This window comes from Staurois parvus, unplaced genomic scaffold, assembly GCF_062004578.1.
Source record: "Staurois parvus isolate SC_StPar_1 unplaced genomic scaffold, SC_StPar_1.0 ptg000184l, whole genome shotgun sequence".
Taxonomy (NCBI): Eukaryota; Metazoa; Chordata; class Amphibia; order Anura; family Ranidae; genus Staurois; species Staurois parvus.
In genome coordinates this window covers 705,892-719,257 of record NW_028317980.1, presented here as the reverse complement: position 1 = coordinate 719,257, position 13,366 = coordinate 705,892, and the positions used below count along the sequence as shown (strand labels likewise).

Sequence of the window (13,366 nt, the reverse complement as noted above, 5' to 3'; positions counted from 1 at the left end):
TATATTATATTTACTTGTTTTATTTTCTATTTATTTATTTTTTTAACATTTCTTTAGTTCCTCCCTGGTTTCTGGCCTAGGCCAAAATAATATACATCTCAGGAGTCTTCATGGAATTGTTTTTTCTGTCATCTGGTCTTCTGGAGGAGGAGCTTTCTCTGCTAATAACCCTGCTGTCTGCATGCTTGAGCTAAGGGCAGATAGATTAAAGGAAGTAAATGCTACACGAATCATCTGCCCTTACTCAAGATGACTGCAGCTAGAAATTCTGGTGGGGGGGTTCAAATTGATTTCTCAACAAAATAAAGCATGGAGACATAGATAGATGGGGGAGTTTGTATTGAATATTAACCCCTAGCCTACAGGGCACTTATACCCCATTCCTGCCCAGGCCAATTTTCAGCTTTCAGCGCTGTCGCACTTTGATAATTGCGCGGTCATGCAACACTGTACCCATATGAAATTTTTATAATTTGTTTGAGACAGATAGAGCTTTCTTTTGGTGGTATTTAATCACCTCTGGGATTTTTATTTTTTGCTAAACAAGCCAAAAACAACTGAAACTTTTGAAAAATAAAAATGTTTTCCTTAGTTTTTGTTATAAAATTTTGTAAATAAGTGATTTTTCTCCTTCGCTGATGTGCGCTAATGAGGCTGCAGTGATGGGCACTGATAGGCTGCACTGATGGGCACTGATAGGTGGCACTGATGAGGAGGCACTGGTAGGTGGCACTGATGGGCATTGACAGGCATCACTGATGGGCACTGAAAGGCAGCACTGATAGGTGGCACTGACTAGCACTGTTAATTGGCACTGTTAGGTGGCACTGATAAGCAGCACGGATAGGCGGCACTGATAGGTGGCACTGAAAGGCAGCTCAGATGGACACTGATATGTGGCATTAATGTGAACTGGTAGGCACTGATATGTGGCATTGATGTGGCACTGATGGGCACTGACAGCTGGCACTGATGGACACTGACAGGTGGCACTGCTGGGGCTACACTGATCATCATGGAACACTGATCATCAGTGCCCTGATGATCAGTGTACATGTCCCCTCTGAGGAATGCCTCTGTCAGTGTGACAGCTCGAGAGGAAAGAAATTCCGATAACCGGCATTTCCTTATTTACACGCGGTCAGCTGTGATTTGACACAGCTGATCACATGACCGAGCCGACATCTTCTGCTCTTTCCGTTGATGCGCTGGGATCCGAGGGACACAGCGCACCACCGATCGCTGTGCTACGCGCCACCAGAGCTGCGCATGCGCGGTTAGATTGGGAAGACGTCATATGACGTCCCCCCAGAACGAGAGAACCACCTTGCGCCCATCATTACCTTATATGGCAGGCGGGAGGCAGTTAAAAACGGATTAAATATCGTTTTCAGTTTGTGGTGCTCAGATACAGTTAAGCTCCGTTTTAAAGAAAGGGAAAATTCCAAATTGTGAGCTGTCACTTTAATAGAAAGATAACGTCTTTGCTGTTGTATCGCTAAAAAGGAAGAGAAAAAAAATCTCCCCACAATGAGACACGGACAGAAAAAAAAAAAGGACAGGGGTTTTTACCACCCACCCTTTAATCACCCTTACTAAAAAGTTTTGACCTTAAATAACTCTAATTTCTCCCAATTTACAGCCAATTTGGATAACGATTGGTTCAGATTTGTCTATATATCTGTGTTTACTGTTACGGACTTCAAGTGATATTAAACACTCTGGTTTTTTTAAGCACTTTCAGCAGCTGAATCATTTGCTGAATATGAAGCTTCTTTATCTTTTAACCCCTGCATAGATTAAAGTTTAAGCTGGTGTCATGATCACTGCTCTGGGTTTTCTGTTTCAGGGTGGCTCCTTTCTCTTGCAGCATCCTAAGGAGCCACCCTTGCAAGCAGGGACTTGAGTTGTGCCTCCCTACACTCTGTGCATCAATAGAAACACACAGCCCCACAGCCAAAGATGGCAAGGTCCTCCCCTGCTCCTCCCCCAAACTATTAGACTGCTGGAGACTGCGTTGTCCGCTGTTAACCATTTCCTGTGAAGACCAGACTTTCAGGGAAGCTACACTGATAGAGCAGGAGCCAGACACATTGAAAGTTGTAAATTGCAAGTGCTGGAGTAAGAATTTTAACAAATAGATTACTGGGGAATGTTTAAAGCAGATACAAACACTGCAGCTGCTGACTTTTAATATAAGGGCACTTACCTGTCCAGGGATCCAGCAATGTCTTCACCCCGAGCCGATTCTTTAATCGGCTTCAGGTTCTAACGCTGGCATCTTCAGTAAGAGAAACCGGAAGTGAAGCTTTGTGGATTTACAGCCACTTTCCTACTGCGCATGCGCAAAATGCTTTGTGAATGGGCTGCAGTCTTCTGTGAAGTGTCCCAGAAGGCTGCAGGGGGTTAGGGGGTGAACTTGCAGCTCAAATCACCTTGGCAATCTGACCCGAAAGTAGGAGCATTACCTGTCAAAAGCAAAGTACTTTTTTTTTTTTTTGTAAAACACTTTTTGTGTTTACAATTTCGTACTTTTTTTTTTTAAATACTTTTTGTGTTTAAAAAAAAAGTACTAAATTTTAAACACTTTTTGTGTTTTTTTAAAAAAAAGTACTAAATTGTAAACACAAAAAGTGTTTACAATTTAGTACTTTTTTTTTAATTTAAACACTTTTTGTGTTTAAAAAAAAAAGCACTAAATTTTAAACACTTTTTGTGCTAAAAAAAAAAGTACTAAATTGTAAATACAAAAAGTGTTTACAATTAAGTACTTTTTTTTTTTTTAAACACTTTTTGTGTTTACAATTTAGTACTTTTTTTTTAAAAAAAAACAAAAACGTTTTGTGTTTACAATTTAGTACTTTTTTTTTAAACACAAAAAGTGTTTAAAAAAAAAAGTACTAAATTGTAAACACAAAAAGTGTTTTAAAGAAAAAAAAAGTACTAAATTGTAAACACTTTTTGTGTTTCCAATTTAGTACTTTTTTAAAAACTCTTTGTGTTTAAAAAAAAAGTACTAAATTGTAAACACAAAAAGTGTTTAAAAAAAAAAAAAGTACTAAATTGTAAACACTTTTTGTGTTAAAAAAAAAAAGTACTAAGTTGTAAACGCAAAAAGTGTTTACAATTTAGTACTTTTTTTTTTATTTAAACACTTTTTGTGTTTGAAAAAAAAGTACTAAATTGTAAACACAAAAAGTGTTTTAAAGAAAAAAAAAAGTACTAAATTGTAAACACAAAAAGTGTTTTAAAGAAAAAAAAAAGTACTAAATTGTAAACACAAAAAGTGTTTTAAAGAAAAAAAAAAGTACTAAATTGTAAACACTTTTTGTGTTTCCAATTTAGTACTTTTTTTTTAAACACTTTGTGTTTACAATTTTTATTAATCTGGTTAATTTGAGTCTTTCCAGGAAGTCTCGGTGTTTACCACCCTTCTGCTTTTTTTCCTTCATATCTATGCAGATGTTTTGCTCAGGGTATGCAGACCTTTCTCAAGAATTATTTGGCAATACACAGACATCCCCTTTCCTGAGTCGCAGCACCGGTATGGTTATTAAAGAATAGAACATGAGTTAAAGGCTACTTCCTCTTTCCTCAGCTGAATGCCACCTTTTTGAAGCAATTCTGTGTTCTGATTTCAGAAATGTTCCTGCAAACTGGAAAATGTATAGGAAAAGTTTCCCAAATGTATTCCAGGTGTATTATCCCGTGTTTTCTACTCACATCTAATATTGTTTTAGGTGGTGTATTGGGATAAAGGTCATGCAATGTAGGAGTCCATTCAATGCAGGCTATGTACATCACAATGATGAGGACAGATCTACCTTCACAAGGTATTAAATTGGTTTGCAAAGGCAGCTGATTCACACAATGTGAGTTTACATCCTTTGTTAGGGAATACAGGCGTACCTCGGTTTACGAACGCCTCGGTTAACGTAATTTTCGGTTTACAAATGAAAATCCATTGAAAATAATGCCTCCGTTTACGGATTAATTGGTTTTCAATGCATTTACAATTTTTTTTTTAATCATGTCCCTGTACAGTATTTATGCCTTTAACCACTTCAAGTCCTGACGCTTTTACCCCCTTCCTGTCCAGGCCAATTTTCAGCATTCAGTGCTATCGCACTTTGAATGACAATTGCGCGGTCATGCAACACTGTACCCATATGAATTGTTTAGCTTTTTTTGAGACAGAAAAAACTTTATTTTGGTGGTATTTATTCACCGCTGGGATTTAAATTTTTTTGCTATATAAATGAAAAAGTCCAAACATTTTTTAAAAAAAGTGTTTTTCTTATAAAAGTTTGCAAATAAATAAACTTTCTTCATAAATCTTAGCCAAAATTTATTCAGTTATCTTTTTAGAGAAAAAAAAAGAACCCAAATTAGTTTATAACCAAAAATTATAAATTTCCACTTTTTTTTTAAATTTTGTTTTTATATTATTTATGTTTTGTTTTTGTTTTTTTTACATACTGTCACCCTAGCAGTACAGTGTCACCATAGTGACACTGTACTACTTGTAGGGGGCGATGAAGATTTTTTTTTTTTTACATTGATTACACCCATAAAGGCTGTAAAAGCAATCATTTCTCCTTCTCTCTGGCTGCATTCTTGCAGCCATTGAGAAATACTGTGAGAGTTGTGATTGGTCACAGCTTGTCACATGGTACAAGGCTGTTGTGAATAGCCTTGTACCATGTGATCTCTGTGATCATTCACAGATTTCACACGTAGTAAGCAATGATGTCAGAAGTGACATCTTGCTTACTACTCTTTATGTGATCACTGATTGGCCAATCAGTGATCACATGATCGGGACCTCACACAGAGATCCCATACAATGATCGGTGTTCCACTATGTCCGGAGGACACAGCGGGCACCCAATCGTGGTGCTACGTGCTCCCAGGGAGCGCGCACAAGCAGGGAGCGGGGAGGCCATTTATAAATGGCCACCCAATCCTGCACTGCTCCCATCCAGCTGTTTATATACATGGGCCAGACGGGAAGTGGATAAAGTGCACTTTATAAAGAGTTTTGAACAGTTAAACTTTTTTTTTACTTTTTTCTGACATCCGGAACGGATTAATTGGTTTTCGATGCATTTACAAATTAATTTTTAATCATGTCCCTGTACAATATTTATGCCTTTAAAGTGCACATTATAAAGAGTTTTGAACAGATAACATACTTTTTTTTTAACTTTTTTCTGACCTCCGGAACGGATTAATTGGTTTTCAATGCATTCCTATGGGAAAAAACTTTTAGTTTCTGAATTTTTCGCAATACGAAAAGTCCTGCAGAACAAATAATACCTCGTAAACCGAGGTGCGCCTGTATATTTAAATGAAACATTTGCTACCTGGAGTTCAGTTTTAAATCTTGTTAGAATGGAATAAAACTTCCAATGCATTTCAGGTATGTAGACCCTCTCCCTTCTTCGTGGCTTTGATGTTGTATAACCGCAATAACTGGACTCTATAGAATAACTGTGGTACTTGGATTGTACAATCAGAAGGTGGTAGCAGCAGATGGCACAGAAACAAACGACTTTCTTTGCTAACTGATGCGGCCGCTGTCAGTGCTCTATACTCTCTATGTAGTCTCTGGTATGTACAACAGGGCTCGAAAAAATCCCAGGCCCCCAAGGCAACTAAAAATTGCATCCTGGTGCCTGGGCTTTTGTCAGCCCATTCCCTGTTGGTCTGAATAATGTGTCCACCTGAAACCCGGACACATTATTCAGACAGGAATATGGCTTGGAGCAGGGCCTGGATGAGGGGAAAGGAAGAGGAGGAGGAGGCAGCGGCGGTGACACTTAACCTGTGCAGTCAGGGGCGGAATAAGCCAGGGGACAGGACAGCGACTGAGCATGAGAGGACTCACCTCAATGAGCTCCCACTGCTGATCTTTTTAATTTTCCTTCCAGCGGCTGCATTACTGTCAGCATCGGCTCCTGCTTCCACCCACAGCTGCCTGTGTCCCTGCAGAGCCCTCTGGCAGAACAGAGAGGAAGGAGTGGGACTGAATCTCCAACATGGTGCCAACTTGGCTCTTCCACAGAGAACCCACAAGGTGCTAGAAAAAGAACTACAGTGCCCTTACAGTAGTAAACAGGGTAAGCCTGCAAAGCAGCCAGCTAAGGAGCCTACCAGGGAAGGACATGTTGCTTTGTGCCCACATGCTGCCCTTTGTGTCCACTCTGCTCTCAGACACTGCTGGAGAGGATGCACAGGACATGCGGGAGCAGGGGATTGCATTACTGTCCTACACCCTGAACCCCATGCCCTGCATTCTGCACCCCATGTCTTGCGTTCTGCACCCCATGTCGTGTGGTGACCTGCACCCCATGCTCTGCATTCTCCACCCCGCACCCCATGTCCTGCGTTTTGCACACTTCTCTTCCCATGTTCTGCGGTGATCTGTACCCTATTGTCCAGAGTTCTTCACCCCATGCCCTGCATTCTGCACCCCAAGTCCTGCACTCTTCTCCTGCACCCCATGTTCTGCGGTGACCTGCATTCTGCACACTGCACACCATGTCCTGCGTTCTGCACCCTTCTCCTGCACCCCATGTCCTGCGGTGACCTGCGCTCTATTGTCCTGAGTTCTGCGGTCCATGTCCTGCACCCCATGTACTGAGTTCTGCACCCCATGCCCTGCACCTCATGTACTGAGTTCTGCACCCCATGCCCTGCATTTTGCACCCTGCACACCATGTCCTGCATTCTGCACCCTTCTCCTGCACCCCATGTCCTGCGGTGACCTGCACCCTGCACTACATATCCTGCACACTGCACCCTACACCTCACAAATTACTTGCCTTTCCCCGGACACTGACAACCCACGCTAAGAAAATTTTGGCAAATTTGTCAAGCCCTGATGTACAATATACAGCTGTGTTCCAGCAGAGGTGCAGAAACTTCCTGTATGTTTACAGAACAAAAGTGAGTCTAACTGATCGCTTCTCAGCCATTCACAGGAAGCCTTGTATTTTTATCAACGAATAGAAGGCTTCTTCTGATTAGGCGAGGTAGAGAAGCGGGCGGATGATGTGAACGTTTATAAAGCACTGACCATGACTGCAATTATTAGTTTAGAAAATAGTTTTATATTATCTGCCCATCCTGAAACTGCCCCCTCTTCTACTCTGCCTCTGTGTGCTCCACGCTGGCTTTTTCAGCCACCCTACACCTGCAGCTGATTCCTGGTGTTACTCTGCAGTGCCTGGCTGTTACCCTGCTGAACTCTGCATGCAGCCATCCACCTTGAACCTTCCCAGCATTTATCCTTTATGGGGGGTGTTCTGCCTGTCAATTGTAACTACATGTGTGTGCATATATGGTTTAAATTTAGGTTTTCATAAATTGCTACACTTAGATGGTCGCACTCTCTGCCTGCTTTTGTTTAAAGTGAAAGAAAACCTGGAGTTTGCCTTTCTGAAATGGTTTCCGGACACCAAATTCGTGAGGTGCTTTTAATGCTTTGCTTACATTTTAGATTTTTGCGGATTTTCCTTCATTTTCTGTCTGGTGAAAGGAAAGAAGCATAAACCTCTCCAACAGAGAGGCACCACCTGCCTGGAGTTTGCATGTTCTCCCTGTGCCTGTGTGGGTTTCCTCCGGGTACTCCGGTTTCCTTCCACACTCCAAAGACATGCTGGTATGTTAATTGGCTCCTGTCTAAATTGGCCCTAGTATGTGTATGAATGTGAGTTAGGGACCTTAGATTGTACGCCCCTTGAGGGTTAGGGACTGATGTGAATGTACAATATATATGTAAAGCGCTGTGTAAATTGACAGCACTATATAAGTACCTGAAATAAATAAATAATAAAAATATATAATGACAAACGCGTTTCGGCCTCCCTTATAGCTTTGGCCGAAACGCGTTAGCATTCCATGGCTTTATATCATCTGTTGTGTACCAATAAAGGGGTTCTTCTTCATGTAAAGTCTCTATTGGGACACAACAGATGATACAAATCCATGGAATGCTAACGCGTTTCGGACAAAGCTATGAGGAAGGATTTGGCCGAAACGCATTGGTTTCATGGATTTGTATCATCTGGCCAAGCTAAACAAACTCCTAAATGCACTAACAGGTTGCTTCACTTGCTGGGCGAACGCTAAGGCTAAGTGATGGAAAACATTCAGTCTGATGAACTACCTACATCATTTGAACTGTGGAAACTCTTCCTCCCTATTGCCGTTCCCAGGTGATCAGTGGGAATTGTTGGAGCTACGCTGTAATTAGCTCTTTTATATACTTTGTTGCAAGTATTGTCTGCAGTGTGCACAGGTCAGGACAAGGTGATTTTTTTTTTTTTTTGTGATGCACTTTGGGTCTCTTGCACACAGGACCGCCTAGCTGCAGTGCATCCCTCCTGGTGATTCAGTGCACCGGGGAGGGACAAGTGAAGCATCCAGCCCCTCTGCCTTCAGCGTGTCAACGTCTATGGCAGGCTGCAGCTGGACGTGTTGAAAGCTCTACCAAGCGGTACCGGAGTTTAGGGCCCTGTGCATTCAGTAACCGATGAACAGAACGCAGAAGACCTACCGCTCGTTACAGCATTTAGCCCCATCCAGTCGCAGGCAGCAGGGCTGAGCGTTGCATCTGTCCCTGCCGGACGCACTAAAGCACCAAGACGGGTGCAAGGCTCCTGGATGGCCCCATGTGCAAGGGGCCTCAAGCTGTGTAGCTCGGTTTTAGACTGACACACAGGTGATTTTTTTTCATGAAGGAATGACCCTAGGTTCACATCTGTGCGGGTGGTGCCGCTGCGGATCTGCACGAAAATCCGTGCAGCCGCAGCAGAGAAATGCGGACCCGCGGGCGGGTGCCTTTAATTCTAATGGCACACCGCCCGCACTGGAAAACGCAACCGTATTGGGAACCGAGGTTCCCGTGTGGGCTACGTTTTCCAAAAAAGTGCAGTGAGTGTCACGGGCATGGGAGTCCATTCAAATGAATGGGGTCTCGTGCCCGTGCAAAACACGGCCCGCACAGAGATGTGAACCAGGGGTGAATTATTCTCTAATGACAGAGAGAAACAGCAACATGCAGCTAGCGATTTAATCACGAGAGCAATTCCCTACGGCATTGGATTGTGCTCTGCTCTCCTTCAACAAATGTGAAGTCAAGCACAGCGACTGCTGCAACCTTCCATAGAAAAGCATTAGGAACGATTGTCACTAGTGATTTTGCCACGAAGCTGAAATGCTGATCGGGGAGCTACAAGTCACTTTGAAATCGCTGTTAGCGTTCCCATAGGAAACCATTCTGAAAAATTGCTGTAACAAATCTGGGGGGGGCACTGCTGCAAGAAAATCACCTATGCGTCATCAGCATAATGCTAACAAATTTCCCAGGGGGGGGGCCCTGGCTCACTAACCATAAACAGATTTGTAACTTCTTGCCGACCAGCCACTGTAGAAATACAGTGGCAGGTCGGCACGGCTGGGCAAAACCACGTTTTAAAACGCGCGTTTGCAAAATAGGTAGGGGGCGCGCGCCCGCCCTACCTGTCCCACTAATCGCGGCCGCAGGTGTCAGTCGCCGGGTCACGGCCGGTCATTACCAACCGTGTCCCGGTGATTAGCGGCAATCACTGACAGAGAGCAGGGCTGCAGTAGCTGTGCTTTCTGTCAGTCCCCTGTCAGCTCCTGACATGCTTATCCGGAGAGAAGAGTTTATCTCTCCGGATCAGCGTGTTCCCCTGCAGTACACACCCCCACCCCCTAGTAAAACACTCCCCTCACACAGTTAACCCTTTCAGTAAATAAAAAAGTTAACCCCTTCCGCCCCAGTGCCATTAGTAGTGTCAGTGGTTTTTTTTGGCACTGATCACTGTATTGGTGTTACTGGGGATGTCAGTAACCCCAAGTCAGTTCCCCCCCAGTGTCAGAATGTCCGCCGCAGTCCCGCCATAAGTCACTGATCGCCGCCATTATTAGTATAAAAAAATTAAAAATCCCAGTATCTTTCCCGCCATTTGTAAACGCTATAACTTTCACGTAAACCAATTAATTTACACGTATTTGGTTTTCTTTTTTAGCAAAGACATGTCGCAGAATGCATTTTGGCAGAAATTTATGACTAAATTTGATTTTTCCATTTTTTTTTACTGGACATGTTTTATAGCAAAAAGTCCAAAATATAGTTATTTTTTCCTCAAAATTGTCAGCCTTTTTTTTATAGCGCAAAAAATAAAAAACGCACGGCGATCAAATACCACCGAAAGAAAGCTCAATTTGTGGGAAAAAAAAGGATGTAAATTTAATTTATGTACCATATTGCATGACCGCGCAATTGTCTGTTAAACTAGCGCAGCGCTGAATAGCAAAAAAATGTCGTAAATTGCAGTATCTATCCCATAGTTTGTAGACGCTATAACTTCCACACAAAGTAATCAATATACACTTATTGGGATTTTTTTTACCAAAAACATGGAGCAGAATACATTTTGGCCTAAATTTATAACTAACTTTGAGTTTACTATATATTTTTTATAGCTGAAAGTAAAAAAATATCGTTTTTCTTCAAAATTTTTGGTCTTTTTTTGTTTATAGTGTGAAAAATAAAAAGCGCACAGGTGATCAAATACCACCGAAAGAAATCGGTGTGAAAAAAAGGACGTAAATTTCATTTGGGTGCAGCATTGCATGACCGCGCAATTCTCAGTTGAATTATTGCAGCGCCGAGTAGCAAAAAGAGGCCTGGTCATTAAGGGGGGTAAATCCTCAGGAGGGCAAGTGGTTAAAATACAAGGAGATAAAGTAAATCCTATAAATACAGGTCAGTAAGAAACAAATCAAAGCATTGGGTACACATGGTGCATAAACAGTAAGGAGAGGAACAGTGAAATGTAAGGCAGAGCTCTGACAATACTCCGGGAAACATGGAAAAGGAACCTGTCATGTCTGTCTGTTACACACATTTTGCATGACACGCATGACCTGTTTGCATATGTGCAGAAAATATAAAAAAAAAGCACAAAACTGTCAGCGAAGGTTGTAATTTAGGCCTCATTTACATACAACAGTCCCACGTGGATGTACACTCGAGGTCTGTGCAGGTCCATGCAGCCCGTCATTGATTTGAACAAGCTGCCTGTACAGACCTCCTGTACATCCCGCATGGGTGAGAACGGCCCTTCGCGTGGATCAGTCAAGAGGCCTTATCCAGGTCATGGCAAAACTAGTCACATTCAACTGAACTTGTTCTGAGATGATGAAGAGGTTTTGGAGCTTCTCCAAGCCACTTCTTCAGTTCTAACAGTGGTGAAACAATAGCCGTGGCAGTCCGTGCAGTTGCTATGGGGCCCGTGTTAGGAAAGGGGGCCCTTTAGAGAGGCATAAGGAAGACTAATCTGTGATGTTTCCAGTTATAGAAGGGCTTAAGTCAGATTAATAGTCACAGTTTCCCGTTGAGATCCCCTTTGATCAGCTCTGAGGACAGGGACTCGTCCCCGAAACGCGTCAGCAGCCAACCATACTAACAGTCACACCCCGCCATTGTTAAGGCCATCTCCACCGTTCTACCAAGCTGTACATTTATGCTATGTTTGCGAGTATTTTTTCATCCCTTTTTATACTATAATAAACCTTGGATAATGCACCTGGGGTGTGCACCTCCTGTTTGCTCTTTTTTTTCAGTATGAAGCATCTGATTGGCTGTCTTAGTAGACCTTTTGCCCTCTGAACGTCTGCTATAGACTGAACCCTGAATACCTAATGCATTGACAGATCTTACAGCTTGTATATAGGACAGCTGAGGTTTGTAGTTCCACAAAGCCCATACTTCTTTTTAAAAGACCAAATCCAGTTTGATTAACTAATACTAGAAACAATGCAGAAAGAAAAAAAAAAAAAAATGAGATGTTGCGCAATAAAATCTTTTCAAGGATAAGTTCACCTTTTGTAACATGCTACAAGTTACATCCATGTTCAGTGTGTAACATGTTACAAATACACCTGCCCCTCCCAAACTACCAGCCCCATCCTCCCTGCACCCCTCCCGAGTCCCCATTTTCACAACTAGAAGGGAATATTCTTCCCACACTAGTTGTCAAAATTTTTAAAAAATGAGGCCTTGCGGGGCTCTGTCTGCTCAGCCATGTCATTCACTTCGTGGCAAGCATTCAGCAAAAATAAATAGCGACTGCACTGCCTGCCATACAAACCACCAATAGAGGGAGCACCTGCTAAACTGAACATGAACTATGAGTTGCCAAAAATACAGACGGAACAGGTAAATATTTGAATTTGCAAGGTTTTTTTTTTTTTCCCAGGTAAATATTCAGATAATGGCAGTGCGTGACTTTTTCCTTTAGTCATTAAACACCTTTGGTTAAAGTTGATCTATGGGCAAAATGTAAAAAATAACATATACATTAGAACAGCAGTTTTTGTTTTTTTGAATCCCCATCATTTTATTTCCTGTTGATCCGGCAAGTAGATCTGTTATAGTTCCTCTTCCATGCGCAGCTCGGTGTACATTCCTCAGAGGATTGCGAATAGGCACGTGTGTGCACTTGATTGCATAAGAGACATTGCCTGTCTCTTCTGCAATAAAAAGCCGGCCTGTTCGCAATGATTTCATTTTTACATTTTGTTCCACTTTAACCACTAGTAATAAGCAATCATGTCAGAAGTGACACCTTGTTTACTACTATTCTTGTGATCACTGATTGGTCAATTAGTGATCACATGATCGGGACCTCACACAGAGGTCCCGTATAGCGATCGGTATCCCGCTGTGTCCGGAGTACACAGCGGGCACCAGATTGCGGCGCCACGTGCTCCCAGGGAGCGCGCACAAGCAGGGAAGCAGGAGGACATTTATAAATGGCTACCCGACCCTGTACTGCTCCCGTCCAGCCGTTTATGTACATGGGCCGGACGGGAGCAGTACAGGGTCGGGTGGCCGTTTATGCTCCCTGGGAGCACGTGGCACCGCAATCTGGTGCCCGCTGTGTACTCCGGACACAGCGGAACACCGATTGCTATACGGGACCTCTGTGTGAGGTCCCGATCATGTTATCACTGATTGGCCAATCAGTGATCACTTGCAGAGTAGTAAGCACAATGTCACTACTCCGGACACAGCGGAACACCGTTCGCTATACGGGACCTCTGTGTGAGGTCCCGATCATGTTATCACTGATTGGCCAATCAGTGATCACATGAAGAGTAGTAAGCAAGATGTCACTTCTGACATGATTGCTTACTACGTGTGAAATCTGTGACTGATCACAGAGATCACATGGTACAGGGCTATTCACAACAGCCTTGTACCATGTGACAAGCTGTGACCAATCACAGCTCTCACAGTATTTCTCAATGGCTGCAAGAATGCAGC

At 42.7% G+C, this 13,366-nt stretch overlaps 1 protein-coding gene across 2 annotated transcripts in view; it reads right to left on the bottom strand.

Annotated features, from left to right (window-relative positions):
* Window positions 1-13,366, bottom strand: part of PRDM11 (PR/SET domain 11) — a 71,494-nt gene that overhangs the window by 6,401 nt on the left and 51,727 nt on the right. The gene's annotated exons all lie outside the window — the stretch shown is intronic.